The following is a 16,309-nucleotide window of genomic DNA, read 5'->3' on the forward strand; positions in this document are numbered from 1 at the left end:
ACTGCTGCTCGGGGAAGTGGGATTACCTAAATCTATGGAAATTTCCCTTCTGTCGATGCAGAAAGTGTCTACACTACGGCGCTGCGGCAGTTTGACTGTAGTGTAGACATGCTTGCTGTAGGTCTTGGGATTGAGAAGGGGAAATTAATTCTCTAAGGGGCAGGGAAATTTCCTGCCCTTTTTCCTTAAAAAAAAAAAATCATTACTGGCTAAATACACGGGACTCAGATTTTAAAATATCAAGTTCTTTCCTCTCTGAGAAGGAGAGAGAGAGAGAGATGAGCTCTTGATAGTAGTGGTCTTTTCCAGCAGAATTTACATTCAGTTTATTCTTCTTTCATCCATACCAAGGTTATTGTGTTTGTGTGTGTACAATTACAGACCCTCTTTCTGAAGGTTGTGGCTACTTGTTTTTATGCCCCATTTGATCTGTTTCCTCAGTGCCAGTCTAAGACAACCACGTGGGCCACTGAGCTGCGGATACCTGCACCTTCACAAAAACGAAAATGAGCTTCACCCTGAGAATTGGTGTAGCCGAAACCTCATTCACACAAATGGTCGTGGGAAGTAAATAGGGAGACGTGTCTAGATAGACACAAGGGGAGACAGAGGTGTGTGCAAACACAGTGCTGTGTTTAAAGAGTCACTCTTCCACCAGTATCCTTATGTTCACAAAAAGCCCCAGAGAACCAAATATTCTTTAAAATTACTTCCTAAAAAGCCTCAGTCTACTCAGAATGACCCCTTCCTCCGCTCCCCCGCAGCTCAAAAGAAATGCCGAGCGATTCCATCTAACCTTTCCAGCACGTCTTTCTGTGTCTTTAGCAAAGGGCCTGATTAAGTTGTCTTCTTGCATGTTGACTTGTTATAGGGAGACTAATGATACGTTGTCTGTTTTCAAACCCCAGTGCCCTGATGAGGCTCCCGTAGTAGCCTCATGTAGTATGACGGAAATAGATGAAAGGTTAATTTCAGGGTGTCATCGTTCGTCTCGACTTGTCTCTGAAAATTAGGACATGCTCTATGGGGCAAATCCTACCCATGTTCTCTCTGGATCTGCGGACAGCACTGACTGCAGTCTGGTTCCATTGTTGCAACATGATTCCATTGTGTCCAAGGGGAATGGTTGCTGCCACCCCCCAGCAGTATCCAGAGGACCAGCCATAGGGCGGTCATATTGCTTGCGCTGTGCAGGGGTTCCCCTCTGCAGCTTGGAGATCCAGCCCAACCTACCCCTTACGGACTTCTCCAGAGCACAGCCCAGATGTTCAGGCTGCGGCCAGAAGTTGTCCATTTTGGAGGGTTCTGTAGATGTTACACTTCCCACTTTATGCTGCTGTCATTCATAATACTCAAGGCTTTGCATTTACAGAACACCTTTTATCTGAGGCTTTCAGCTGACAGGATATTAAATATGCTCAGATGGAACAGAAAATGCGAACATTAATCCAAGCAGGCTTCTGCTCACCGATTTAGCTATTTAAAAGTTTATAAACCATGAAAATCATTCTTGGGTCTTGCCAGCTCTTCTTGCCACAGAAGCTGTATTTATATGGGGCTTCGGGAACTTTCACCAGGACTAAACTCACTCTAAGTGCATTAGTTCAACATGGTAACTGTACTTGTCCAAACAAGCAAGTCTGTTCCCTGCCACTTCTTAGGCCATTGACACAGGTGGTTCTTATTACTAATTAGAAGACTGCAGGTTGGAAAGGAGGAAGATCTGGGTCCTTTTGGAGGGTGAAAGGGAAGGCAAGAAAGATCTGAGTCTTAATGGATGGAGAGAGAAGGAGGCCACAACCATGCTGGGTGTTGGGAAAAGGGGATGGATCCTTTTTTGGCCTGGTGCAAAGCTGGAGAAGTTGGCTTTGTTTGGGAACAGATAAAGGTATAAGGTATTTTTTATTAGTTTCATCCATAATCCTTTTGCTTTCCTTCCATCCATTACTAGTGATGAATGGATCTCATAAGGTTGGGAGCTGGGTTTGGGCTTGGAGTCATAGAAGGGACGACTGAGATCATCTAGCCCAACCTCTTGCCCAGCACAGGCATCAGAACGTTCCCCAGTGATTTCTTCATCAGCTCCAGCGACCTGTGGTTGAGCTAGAGAGAAGCTTTTAGAAAGACGTCCAAAGCTCCCAGAAATTCAGGTGCTTCCTGAATTTTCAAACATGGGAGCCTAAAATCTGGCACTTAAATTCATGTTTGTGCATGTAAATTAAGTGGCCAGATTTGAAGGGATGCTGAGATTACTCATGTGAATTTGGACTACTCCTGTGGCTAAAGAATTGCAGGAAATGGGTGAAAAACTTGACCTCGTTGCGTAAAATCATACTATCTTCAGGGTTCTCATCACAGCATTTTTAAGAGCTACCGATGATTAAAATGTAGCTGTAAATGCCTCTGGTACTTGATGGCTTTCAGGGTAAGTTTTACAGGCTCTGGTCACCTTAAATGTAAAATGCCATTTCACCTTGGTTTATTGTCATGGGTGCATTTGCATAGCCTTCAGTTTACACTAAGTCTTGAATTCCTTTAAAGTCAGCAGTTTCCAGAGATCACAGCACAGAATTACTGGAATGACTGGCACATTGCCAGTAATCATTTTGGTTTTATTGTAGTGCAACAGTTAGTGTTTAGTTTATTTCCCAAAAGATCATTGTCAAGTCCTTTAAAAAATATTTTGAAATTTATTTTTATTCTCTATTGTGTGGCTCTAAAATACCATAAAACAAAATGCTTTTTCCCTTCCAATTTCCCCCTTCCCTGTTGTTTAAGTCAGTGGTTCTCAAGCAGGGGTACATGTACCCTTGGGGCTACGCAGAGGTCTTCCAGGGGGTACATCAACTCAGCTAGATATTTGCCTATTTTTACAACAGGCTACATAAAAAGCACTAGGGAAGTCAGTACAAACTAAAATGTCATACAATGACTTGTTTATACTGCTCTACTGAAATGTAAGTACAATATTTATAGTCCAATTGATTTATTTTATAACTATATGGTAAAAATGATATGGTGGCTGCATCACCAGAGGGAGCACAGGTGCATGCACTGCATTTCTGTAGGACCTATGTAAACAGCGGTTATTTATAAAAAATTAGTTCAGCAACAAATTGATGGACTTTTTATTGTTGTGAAAAAGAGGTGTTTAGATTCAGAGGAGTCACACGTACATACCTCTTTAAAGGCAGGTCAGTTTTTTAGCTTGACAGTGATTCATTAATATAGCCTTGGAAAAATCTTTTCACTCATCTCATGGGGCAAGTAGCTTTATTGTATTTATTTTTTTCCAGAGAGGATACGTTAAATACAGCGTACGTTTCATTATCATTTATCATCATGAATCAGAGTGGCAAGCAGATTTTGTGCCAGGGCTGGTCAATTGTCAGTTTGCAAGGTTGTTTTAACATGGCATCTGGATCTCTCTTGGACAGACATGCATTGATTTCAATAGACTTTGGAGTTATTATTATTAGTTATTTCTATGACAGGAACACCTAGAGGACCCATCTGAGTTGGTGCTTCATGGTGCCTGGCACTGTACAACTGCAGCAGAAGCATTTACAGTCTGAGCAGAGAAGACAGACAAAGGGTAGGAGGACAGAGCAAGGCACAGAGAAGTGAAGCAGTTTGCTCAGTGTTACACAGAAGAGCCAGCAATGGAACCCAGATCTCCTTACTTCCAGGCCAGTGCTCTAACCCGCTGGTCCATGCTTGCCTTAAAAATAGGTTCAAAACCATGACCCCATATCTGAGTACCCCTGCTCTTCAGAAAGTTTCACCAGATCTGAGCTTTGCATCCTACCAGCAGCTTTATTTCTACAAGTAGTAATAATTAATAATAATAATAAATAATAAATACCTCTCTCTTATATAGCCCAGTTGATAAATATTCAGCTCTGCACATGAGAGCCAGCCAATACTGCTACCTCCATTGATAACATCCTGCAGGGCCTCGCAACCCCTGTTCTGGAGCAGGCTACTGTCTTCGCCATGGTTGTAACCAGAACTGGCACCTTTAATGAGGCCATCGCCAATGAATTTCACATTAACATTCCTTATTGCATGTTAACGTTACCCAGAGTCAGGGCTGCAGAGATAATTGGCTCTGATTCAATGTATTGCTTTAAAAATTAGATTTCATTCCAACCTCCACACCCTTTGCTGGTTCATTTCCCTTTCCCCAGCTATCCATTTCTGTCCTTAGCCCTTTCCTGTATTGTTATGGTGGATTAGGCAAAATTAAACTAGGCTCAAAAATTCTGGTTCTCCAGATTTTCCATCTGTGTGAGTGGCATGGGAACAGACCCCATCTTAATGCTTAGAAATGGAGTCCTCCTAAGAGCTGTTTCTCCCCTCTACCATATTGGGGAGGCACTTTCTATTCTCCATCTGGTGAAATCAGCATCATTCCATGGCGGTTAAGTTATACTAGGCTGGTTGCCTGTTAAATCCAGTAAGGATTCTATTATTATTAATTGTGCAGTGATAATGCTTAGAAGCCCTAGACTAGGATGGTACTTTGAGGGCTATTTTATATTACAGCATTGCTTTTGGAGAGTCAGGCCACCCATTCGTTGCCATTCTCTTAGGCAGACAGTGCTGTGTTTTGGTGCTTATTAATACTGTATTGAATGTAGATGTAGCTGTGAGTGGCCAGAGCCTCTACAAATCAGATCCCAAGCGCCTCAAGCTGGGCCCCCGGAAAATGGAGGCACCCGTGAAAAGTTTGACTTGAGTGGCTTGCTCAGCATATCAGGGAGGAACTCTGTAGCAGAGACAGGGGTAGAATCCAGTCCTCCGGGGTGGCAATCGGTTTTCCTTAACCATGCGACCGTCCTTTCTCTTCCTGCATTCCCCTGCCTTCCCACTACAAAACTTCGATAGCAAATAAGAGAGGGGTCCTACAGACAACACTCTCCTTCACTACACAGCCCTGATCCATCCCCAGAGCAGGGCCAGCCTGTGCACTGAATGAGGCAGGGGTCCTGTGGGAAAAAAAGGAGATTATGGAATTGAAGGGTGGATAGTAAAGAGGGTTGAATTAAGGCTGCACAGGCATTCTAGCATTTCCTACCCCTACAGGGCGTAGTCGTCGTTCCACTCACCACTCTCTCCCTAGGGGTTGCAAATAACCCTCCTTCCCACAGCCCTACGGTTTGCAGAGAGTTCCATCGTCCCTGGCCTGCAAGGGTCTGCATTGCCCCTTTCAGGCTGCCCTTGTGCTGCTCACCAGTTTCTGGTTGTAGCCCCTCTTCCGCCAGCTCTTTATGGTCCCATCGGAGAGACACTCTCCCTGAGAGAAAGGCTGCCTCTTTTGTATCCCAGCAGGCCTGTCTCTCAGTCATCATGCTCTCAGAATCCCTTAAAAGACCCTTTAATGGAGGAGATGGTGGCACTTTGCCTTTAAAGGGCCAGCTCTTTCTGTTACAGCCAAGAAGAAAGAAAGAAAGAAAGAAAGAAAGAAAGAAAGAAAGAAAGAAAGAAAGAAAGAAAGAAAGAAAGAAAGAAAGAAAGAAAGAAAGCCATTTCCTTGATGGCACAACTATTCAGCCTTGCTGCTAACAATTGTACCAATCACGAGGTACCATGTCTTGCTCTGGTTCCCGGTGGACCCTGTATTTCTGGGGTTTATGGTTTCTTGTCCACGCGAGGGGATTTTGCTTGTGGAACTTCAGCGATGAATAGAACCGATGGAGCTGAGAGCAGGAAGTAGCAGCTTCCCAGTAGCCTGGACATCAGACTGCCAGTGTCTTTCCCGCAGCCTCCCACACAGTGCAGAGACGTGGCGATGCTGTAATTAATGTTGGACCTGGCAGTGTCATTGGCATCAGTTCTTAATTGGGCTCCATGGCAACCAGAGCCCCGGGGAACGCTTACCAGCAAGCACCTGTGTCTATAGCTCGCATCAATTATAACACTAAGGAGGCTGTTCACTGGCAGTGAGCAGAGTAATCACATGTCACTGCTCCCATCTCACTCTCGTCTTCGGATGTCAGAGACGCAGCTGGCATCTGGGGACCGGTGGGAAAGGCAGCAGTTCTGCATACAGGAAAATTGCCTTTTGTCTTGTAAAGGAATGCATGCTGCATTCTAGACCCAGGCATCCAAAGGGAAAGATGGGCCTGAGACATCTCCACTCTGGGGCCGGATGCACAGGGGCTGGGCTGGTTTGCAGCACCCCATGGGTGGAGAAAAGAAAAAAAAAAGCATCAAACTCCCATGGAGGGAAGGTCTCAGGAGGCCTCAGTGAAGGGGATGAAAGAAACTACTCGCTCCCTCCCTCCCTCTTCCTCCTGCTCCTCTCATGCCCTGCCTCACTTCTACCCTAATCATGCTCTGCTGCAGTTCCTCACGCTCATGCCATGCTCAGCACCTCTTCAAGAGGCTGAGTGGCGGGGGAGGGGATGGAGGAAAAGGAGCCTTCTTTACCCAGCATCGCCTTCTGCACCAGCCTCACCCAGCCCCAGCACCCTTCAGTACCAGTGTCCCACGGCAGCAGCCCTCACCCAGGCTGCTGCACCATCAGCAGCACTCAGCAACCCCCCATACTGCAGGGCACCTCATTTGCACACCCACTTTGCATGCGCAAAAGAAAGATCACTAGTCATTTCTGTACACATGGTCTATGTCTTCCCTGTGCCTCCTGCCCAGTAATTGCACACACTGAATTATATTTTCCTAGGTCCAGCAGAGGTGGCTGCCTTAGGTGGGCGAAATGGTTTGCGTGTGTGTTCGTATCAGCACTTATTGCTGAGACGTTTAAGAGCCTGTTATCAATAAAACTATCAAAAATGTAACCCGCCTCCTTGTTCACTAACCAGACCCTGTAAGTTAGTTCTTTCTTTCTTTCTCACTCCAAAGTAGGTCTTCGCAGCAAAATCTAGGCCAGGCCATGAATAGGGTTGTCTGACCCAGACTTGGTAATGCTTGGTTGGCTTCTCTGTTACAATCTGTCACTTCAAGGGGGTCGATCCATGTAAATGGGATGAATAGCTGTAAATCTCCTGGCAGACTCCAAATCTTCTGAAATAGCTCGAGTATTGCAGGAAGCTATTACCTGCTGAGGAATTACTCTGGCTCTGCCCTTGGATCGGCTCCATGGCAAGTTTAGGGGTGGGGGGGAAACGATCGTGGAGTTTATCTGGCATGGGAGGATTGGACAGCTCTTCCCCGTAGCCTGACCGTGCATCTACTCCTTAATCAGCCTCTAAAGAATCAGTGCTGGGCAACTCTCTTTGACAATGCTTCTGCCAGCGCTGAGACAGCTCCCTCCGCTGTGCTCCTGACCTCAGCTGGTTGGGGATAGAAGAAGCCAAGAAAAGGCATCAGACCTGGGTCTCCAGAAGGGCTGCAGGCCGGAGTCAATTCTATGGGAGCTCCGTTTAGGGGCCCATACATCTTCATTAAAAGCACTTCTCAGGACATGGTTAGGACTTAGGGATGAAAAGACCTCCTGGGGCCTGAGGAGTTTCACTTGTTGCAAGCCCCCAAGCTTCATAGCTAAGGTCAGATGTGACGTGCATCAGGATACGGAATGTCACTTGGAGTGTGTTCATCTCACCTGCTTTTTTAAAGCCATGTGTTTGGTCATGGTCCTCTGGACGCTCCCTCCTCACTTGGGCAATGCATTCCTGTGTACGCTCGGAGCTTTGTTTGCTTGTCCAGTGAAGTGCCATTAGCCCAGGCGGCTTACAGAGGGGTGGGGAAATCTGACTGATTTCCTACCCTTATTTGGAGCAGGGCCAGGGGCCAACACCGGTGGTTAACAGCTAAGGAAAGGATATCAGAGTGACAGCTCTGGCTCCATGTGGTTCATAACGGAAGCCGTAGTCAGTGCCAACGAGCACCATCTGTTGGAAACTTTACAAAGACTTACAATGAATAGTGAGTTTCTGTAGGACTTTTTTTTTTTTTGAGACAAATGAGCCTGCTGGTGTCTCTTTTACCCGGAGTTTCATGGGGCTGCTTGTTTCCAGTGCCCTTAATGGAACTGGTACAGTGACTGGAATTAGATTGCTGCAAAAGTTAAAATCCAACTGACTCGCCCAGGGTCCTAAGTCCCTCTCCAGTTCAGTGTGTGCTTGTTACGCGTCACCCCTTCACTCTGCCGGTTTGCCTCATCTTTGTGCACAGGGAATGCACTGGGGTTACGCGAATTGTGTTCCTGAAAACCAAAGTGAAGCTGGGGTGTCCAATTCAGGCCTATCTTGCCAATGTCCCTTTAACTCAGAAACTGTCCTGCGGTGCTGTCCCTCATACGTTACCCTGTGTTGCTTCCCAGCTCTGCAGTATTCCTTTTGTTTTCCTACTTTAAGCTTTGGGTGAAGATGAAATTCACCACCAGCAACTACTGGCCCCTAGCTCCTGACTCTGAATGGTAATACAGCCTTTCCTCTGAGCGTTGTCCTTAGCACTGAAGTCCTGGCCTGTCTGTATGTTTGCACCTTCATTTCTCCTCCACTGAGCTCTTCTTTCTATCTAGCAGCTAGTCTCAAAAGGGAGAAATTCACCAAGTATGGAGCACCCATACAAAGCCTTTCATACCCCTTAAGCCCCACTTAAGGCATGAAGCAGGGCTTTGAGCATCCCTGGATAGGCAGGGATGTACAGGTCAGTTGGGGTGGACCCTGGGCAGGTCAGGGGATATTCCAGTGGCCCCAGTACATTGCGTAGGGGTTAGTGGAGAGGCAGTAGCCACGGAGGGGCTGTGCTGTACTCTGATTCCTTTCCTGTGAGTTGGAGATGTGCCAGTCGCATATCCCTACTCCTGCGGAGTTCCTTGCACGAACCGGGGATAACCTGGCTTTGTGCAGTCAGGAAACAATTTTACTCTAGGAGCATTTGTGCAGCCGGGTGAGCCACTTGAGGCCAGAGCAGTTCATCTCAACAACGGTGAGCTGATCCAGGAATCAATATCCACTGTGGAAGAGAAAACATCTTAGGGACACACTGGGCCCGATCCTGCTAAATCAGAGTGGTAGCATTTTACACCCACTTTGCACAGCTGTCACTGATGGCACACCTGGCAAGGCACGGGAGACTAACCAGAAGCTGCTTGAGTTTGGCAACCTGGGGACTGGAGCCTTGTTTCCAAATGCTGAGACTCTGAGATCCAAAGTGTCAAACTTCTTTGGCACGTGAGTAGCACCACATCTATTGATTGCAATTCGGAGCTGCGGCTACTTGAGGATTGCTGCTCCTCTCAGCTTCCCTCCTGCTGACGCATCATGCAGCCACAGGCCACTTGCTCTTTGTCTCTCAGCCCATTGTGGTTCCCTTCCCACACTCCCTTATAGGCTGCGTTGCTCCGTTATTTCTGCTTTGTCATGGGGCTGTCTCAGCAAGGGGGGGGGAAATCAAGAGCAAGTGGACTCAGGTCGCTGCCTGCTAGACTGGCTATGGAGAGACTGGGTTGTGGAGCTGAGTGCTGTACCAGGTACCGTTCAGCATGCTGGAGGGGTGGCTAACTCATATATGGTCCCCCAGTAAAACTGTGGCGACCTCTGCTGCAGATCAGTGGCCTCTTCTGTGGAGGATGCACTGTAAAATACAGAGGGGCAAAGGATTCTGGATTGGGTTTGGCAGCTGTAGCGAAGGACAGCAGCAAGTCCCTCCGGGGAGCAGGTCTCTCTCCACCGCGATGTCCTACCCTGGGCTCACCAGTGGCTGGAACGTTTCATGTGCGGCTAAAGGGCATCTGTCCGCTCCTACTGGACGGGGAAAGCATAGTGCCTAGTGCTCCTTCCATTGTCTCCCATTCCTCGGTGGGTATCTTCCGGACTGATTCTTACACTGTTTGTGTTTGTAGCGGCAGTGGCTAAACACCTTGTGCTCCTGTCCTGGCCATGTGGAGTGTGTTCAGTGGAGATGACAGGTTTGATTGTCGATCCCACTGGGCCTGTTGGGCGGAACTCTAGCCAAGCTTCCCATGCAAGCCTGCTCTACAGCTCCGTTTAGGAAAGGGACCAGCCGGCTACCTTAGAGCAATGCAGCTTGCTCAGCGGGGTGAGGGTCCTAAGCCTCATCACCACCCCAGCTCCCGCCCAAAATATGCTGATCCAGAAGAGGAGAGAGGCCTGGTCTACACTACCCGCCTGAATCGGCGGGTAGAAATCGATCTCTTGGGGATCGACTTATCGCGTCTCGTCAGGACGCGACAATCGATCCCCGAATCGACGCGCTTACTCCACCAGCGGAGGTGGGAGTAAGCGCCGTCGACTGGGAGCCGCGGCAGTCGATTTTGCCGCCGTCCTCACAACAGGGTAAGTCGGATCTGATACGTCGAATTCAGCTACGCTATTCGCGTAGCTGAATTTGCGTATCTTAAATCGACCCCCCCCTGTCGTGTAGATGTAGCCTCTACATCATCAGAGATGGGAATTGGGCAGGAGACAGTGTGGGGGGGGGAGCTCTCAGACAGGTCCCCCAGACACCCAATCAGAGCCTCCCACCCTCTCTCCACTGTAGAAAGAGAGGGATGGCCTAGTGCACAGTTGCCTACCCGCCTGGGTTGATTTACTGTGCAGATGAATCCTGTGACCGGACCCCATCAACTTCCCATGAGCCTCGTATGTTATTGGCCAAGAACAGTGCTTTCTTGGGGCCCGGAGGACTCCCTTCTGTGCTGTAGCCGCGGGTAGCCCAAAGGATGAGTCACAATGGTTAGTTAGGGTTAAAGAGGCTACCCGGGAAGAGAGACACGGGGGCTGGCTCGTCCTCATACAGACACCCTGAGTTCTGCAGCCCAGGCCTTTGGATAGTCTGGTGAACATGCATGTCTATAAGAAGCTCTCATCTTCCTGTCTGATTTATTTGATTGGTTATCTGCATCTGCCTCCATCGCAGGGAGCCCATGCTTGGCTGTGCTCATCTGCCAGAGCTAGCAGCAAAGATAAGCGGAGTTCCTAGAAATATAAGGTGTGGGTTTGGTTCTTCCCCCGCTCCAGAGGCTGGTCCCTGTGTCGACAGGATTGTTTGATGTTTCCAGCGAATGGTTTTAGTTCTTTAGCTCAAGTGATGGAGGCTCATGCTTTTGGCCCTAAAGGTTCTCGCCTTAAACGCCACTCTCCACTCAAGCAGAGGTTGTGGTTAAGCACGCCCTTGCTGCTCAGAGCACTAGGACTAGAGGCTGGGGCTTCCTTCCTGATCTGCCACACCATCTCCCAGCTGTACTTAGTGGCATGGTGCTTTTGCGATGGGGCCAGGTGCTAAGATGGAACCGTCATTAATTTCACTTGTGACTGAGCTCAGAATTTGAACGCAGGGCTCCAATGCTGAGCATTCCCAAAGATACATAAACTAGGAGGAAATACTTGGGATCAGACCCTGAGAGGTGCTGCAAACCTGAAGCTCCCACTGAGTGATATGGAAGTCACAGGTGTGTTAGCTGTGGTTGTCTAGAGCCACTGTTTAGACAGGCCACTGGGGGCCATATGGGAGGCGTACAAAAGCTCTAGCCTATAAGGATAGAATGGCTATTCAGTTATTCACCCTCATTGTCCTCAGCCTTTGTGCGCTGAACGTGAAAAAGGATTCCACAGTGAACAAGCATATATTGGATCCTGTCCGTGTTTTCACAGTCACTGCATGACATCTGCTGGGGTAGGGCCGGTGTTCACAAAAATGCAGCATTATTGAGGTTTCTCTGGATGTGTGTCACCCTACAGGAGGCCTCAAGTTTTCATCGTATACCAGGGTTCAAATAAATACTGTAATTCCATCCCACCTGGACTTTTTGCTGTCCTGTTTATGGCCAGTGTGAGGCTAGAGATCTGTGGCATTGACGGAGTTCTGTGGAACAAAACACAGTTTATTTGTAGCAGAAGCTAACGCTAACCCCCAAACGAACATAATCTTAGAAATAGTCAAAATTCAATTTGCAACGGCATCAAGCGGAGCCAGCGGAATGAATTATTGAATGTTTTTACAAAGTGCAGGCTTTTAGTTTATCTCCGAGCTGGCGTCCTTTAGTGTATTTTAAATATATTGTTAGTAAATTAATTTCACTCATCTTGTTTGAGCCAGTTCTTGTTGCTGCTGACTGACTGATACCTGCTTGGTTCGGGATTTGATGCCAGATATCTTCTTAACAAGGCGTCCCAGGCTTCCAAATAGCCTGAGATTTCATTATGTCCTCAGGCAATAGAGTCAGGGTCATTCTCTTTCTGTCTTTTAATTGGTTTTAGTGCATCTAGTACTTGAAAAAAGTACAAAACAGAAAGCCTTGGAGACTGAAGTCCTGCCTTTAGCCACGGATCCGTGGGTGACAAGATTGCTGGAACCAGGGCCCTGTTAGTCCCTGGCTTTTCTCTGCTGAGAGTGCTCGTGAGGATGCCTACTTAAGAGTAGATTTTGGATTTGTAGGTGTTTGACCACTAGGGATTAGACGGAGACCACCTTGTTTCCCCTAGGCCACCAAAGAGCCACCGGATGGTAATACTACTCACTTGATAATACTTCTCGCTGCTGTGGGCTGGATCTAAACTGGAGGCTGAGTGGTAAAATGCTCCTTATCTCAGTACCACCCATCTCAGAGAATCCAGGTGCGGCAGGATTTTCAGAAGTGCTTAATTGCATTAAGAACACGATTCCCAGTGAAAGCCAATGGGATGTCTGTCGACTTCAGGTAGTCACATGGCCCCCGTCACCAGAGCCCCTCACAGTCTTTAATGTATTGATGCACATGATGCCCCGGGATGCAAAGCAATGCGATTGCCCCCATTTTCCAGATGGGGAACTGAGGCACAGAAAGGCTAAGGGACTTAGTCAAGGTCACACAGGAAGTCTGTGGCAGAGCAGGGACTAAAATCCAGGTCTCTCAAGACATAGGACAGTGCCCCAACCACTGGGCCATCCATACTCTCTTAAATCATTTAGGTGCTTTTGAAAACCTCACCCATAATTTTCATGGAACGCAACAGAGATGCTGGATGAAGCGGTGCACAGGGCAGGTCCACTGAGCCTCTGAATGGAGAGATCTGCACCCACATTCTGAACACGTTTAAAAAGCAAGTAGGCCAGTAAAGTCAAGGAGGTTACCCCAGGTGTTTACTGATGAGTTTACTGGTGTTCTTGTCCCTGCCTCTAGTGGTTGGCGCTCCGCTATTCAGTTATGCACGGCCAGCGTTCTTTACTCAGGGGAGGCGTAGGACTGGGTTAAACAGGTTGTGTTCTAGGTCAGGACTGAGAGTTTTGGACAGCACTGTGGAAGAAGCTAGTATGATGCCTCCTGGTAATATGCCTTGCTAAAGCCAGTGCAGTCAGCCGCTCACTTTCACAGTGCAAATGAAAACATAGCAGCCGTCTTCTCCAGCTAAGACGTCATCAGCTGTGATCCTCCATTTGGCCTATTGATCTTTGCATTCTCCAGGAGGGATGACGAAGATCCTCCATTCATTTGCAGCGCGTGTGAGATGGGGAGGGGGACTCATGAAACTGCTTTATTGACAGCACCATATCTGCAGCTTCTTAACCTCATCCCTTGAACATTCCACAATCCCGCTAGATCTCTCTGACTAGGCTAATTGAGTATCAAAAGACCAAATCCAGATCTCATTGAAGTAAATGGGAGTTTTGCCCTGGGTTTTAGCATTTGTAGGCTTTGCCCAAAGTGCTATTTTTACACTTGTTAATTAATTAATCATGTTTATTATGGTAGTGGCTAAGGGCCAACCAAGAATGGCACCAGATTAGGTACTGTACAAATACAGAGTAGTCGTCCTTAGTTTTTGTGGATAAACCTAGATATTCAATTAATGTTATAGGGGAAAATGGTGTCTAGTAGTTACAGACTTGGATTTTGATGCAGGACTCCTGGGTAGTATCACTAGTGATGTTGATATGTGACAATCATACAACTCAGTAGTTCTCAAACTTTTGTTCTGGTGACCCCTTTTACATAGCAAGCCTCTGAGTGCAACCCCCCCATATAAATTAAAAATACATTTTTATATATTTAACCCCATTATAAATGTTGGATGCAAAGCAGGGTTTGGGGTGGAGGCTGACAGCTCGCAACCCCCCATGTAATAACCTTGCGACCCCCTGAGGGGTCCTGACCCCCTGTTTGAGAACTGCTGATATAACTCCTTTGTGCCTCAGTTTACCCCATGAACACTGGCAATAACACTACCCTTCTCTCACACGGAGGATTAATTCATGAATGTTTGTAAAATGTGTTAAGCTCTTTCAGAGAAAGATGCTGTACTCTACTGAGTCATATTCTTATTAACTATTCCTCACCATTTTAAAAAAACCCTCTTGACATTATTTTGAATGGTGTATTTTCACCCTAGTTTTTCACTTCTAGTTTCTATATAAAAAGGCACCAGGGGGTATCTTTTCTGATAAATTATTTTTATTGTCACCTTATATTCCCCCCACTCAGCTTGTCTGTTTCTTCCACATGTTGAATCCAGTCTGTCATTTAGATTGTGAGCTGGCCAGGGTAAGGTCTGTCTTCCTTGAAACATGTCTGTACAGCACCTGCACTTAGCACAATGGGGCATTGCTCTGAGATTGGCGTTCCTAGGCGCTGTTGCAATACACATAAATCACAATAATATCAGTAGTTTCTGTAGATAGCTAATATATATTATACATTATCCAGTTATAGTACAGTGCCTACAGGCCAAATAGAATTTGCAAACAAAAAAAGGACAGTGACCTAAAAAAGACCTCCTGTGCCCTGATGAGGAGTTAGCCTATGGATAGGTCTGTTGGAAGTAGCTGCTGCCGTAAGATGCAGAATATTTCTACCTGCTCTGTTGTGGCTGGTGATTTGCATGCCGCATGTTTGCCATCCTTTAGGGATTGCATAGAGGAGAGAATGGCCGTAGGGAAAGTCAAAAGGGCCGGGCATATGGGAATTGGATTATGGTGAAATTATCTCTTCAAAAGGCTGGCGGGTATTTGTAATTTCTACATTAGTGCTGATTTACCAACATGTACGGGCCGTACAAAGCATGAGGTTGCCTTTAAACGCCTTCGAATTATTAGTAGCTTGCTAATGTTTTAGCCTAAAAGTGGAGTGTGTGTTTTGCCCCATAGTCTCCCAGTACCTTTGGCCTTTTAACTCTCCCATCCCTTTAGTTTCCCTGGGGTTTGTGGGGCTGTATCAGTGGGGTTAATGAATTGTGACACCTCTAGTGTAAGGTTTCTCCATCATTAGCCTAGTACTTTTCTCCTCGCCCTCCTCCCCGAGGCATGGCACCAAGCCTGCTGCCAGACAGCGAGATTAATTCTTCATTTTCACGGAGAGAAAGTTCACTCCCCAGTGAAAAGCAAACAGGACAGAGACGTGTGCTAAAGTAAGATTCAGCGTTAAATATTCAGTGCGAGATGCAAGGATTTAGCCACATGGTTCCCTTTAATGTTACTGGAAGGCTGTGAAGAAGGAGAGGCATCTATTTTGGCAAAGAGGAAGGCTGGATCTTTTTCCACCATAGGAACACAGGAACTGCCATCCCATATCAGAGCAGTGAACATGGAATCCAATATTCAGCCTTAATAATAGTAGGCACTCAGATACTATTAGCAGTAGAGAACCCTAAGACAGATAGATAGAATAGTCTGTCTCTGATGGTGGCCAAGACCAGATGTTTCAGAATCCAGAGTAATGGACCAACTATAAGATAACTTGTCCTAGGGAAATTTCTTTGTGACTCTCATCACTTACTGATTTGCTTATGCCCTGATCCGTGAGGATTGATATCCCTTATATTTTTTATCCTAATTTAAATGTATGCTCCCATTTTTCCATGTACAAATCTAATGTTTATTTGAATCCTGTAAAGCTGCTGGCCTCGGTAATATCATGTGGCAGTGAATTCCACAGGTTAAATTTGCATCATATTAATAATAATCTCTATCAATTTTAAATTTGTTGCAATTCAGTTTAATTGCATATCCACTTCTACTGGTGACCTGGAAAAGGGTAAATAGGAACACCGGATTTACCTTCTCTAGAGTGTTTATATCATATACCTTTATCATGTCATCCCTCATTAGCCTCCTCTCTAAACTAATCTTTTCCAGTCACTGGAAATCTTTTCATGCCGTTTCTGCTGTACCTATTTTGGAATGGGGTGCCCCTGAACACAGTATTCTCGATGAGGGTGTACAATTGAATTATGTAATGGCATCATAATATTTTCAGTAGTATTTTGTGCATTCTAACATTTGTTTGCTTTTGGCTGCTGTTCAAACATGGGGGAAAAGGTTTGAATTCAGTTCAAGGGATAAGTGCAAATTTTGACTGTTCATTCTCCAGTCCCACCCAAACCTGTTCTCCCCATGCTGTAAA

The 16,309-nt window shown here is 46.5% G+C and overlaps 1 protein-coding gene across 5 annotated transcripts in view; it reads left to right on the forward strand.

Annotated features, from left to right (window-relative positions):
• KCNQ2 (potassium voltage-gated channel subfamily Q member 2) overlaps positions 1–16,309 on the forward strand; it is a 113,933-nt gene that overhangs the window by 31,862 nt on the left and 65,762 nt on the right. The window lies entirely within an intron of this gene.

Source organism: Emys orbicularis, chromosome 12, assembly GCF_028017835.1.
Source record: "Emys orbicularis isolate rEmyOrb1 chromosome 12, rEmyOrb1.hap1, whole genome shotgun sequence".
NCBI classification, from domain to species: Eukaryota; Metazoa; Chordata; order Testudines; family Emydidae; genus Emys; species Emys orbicularis.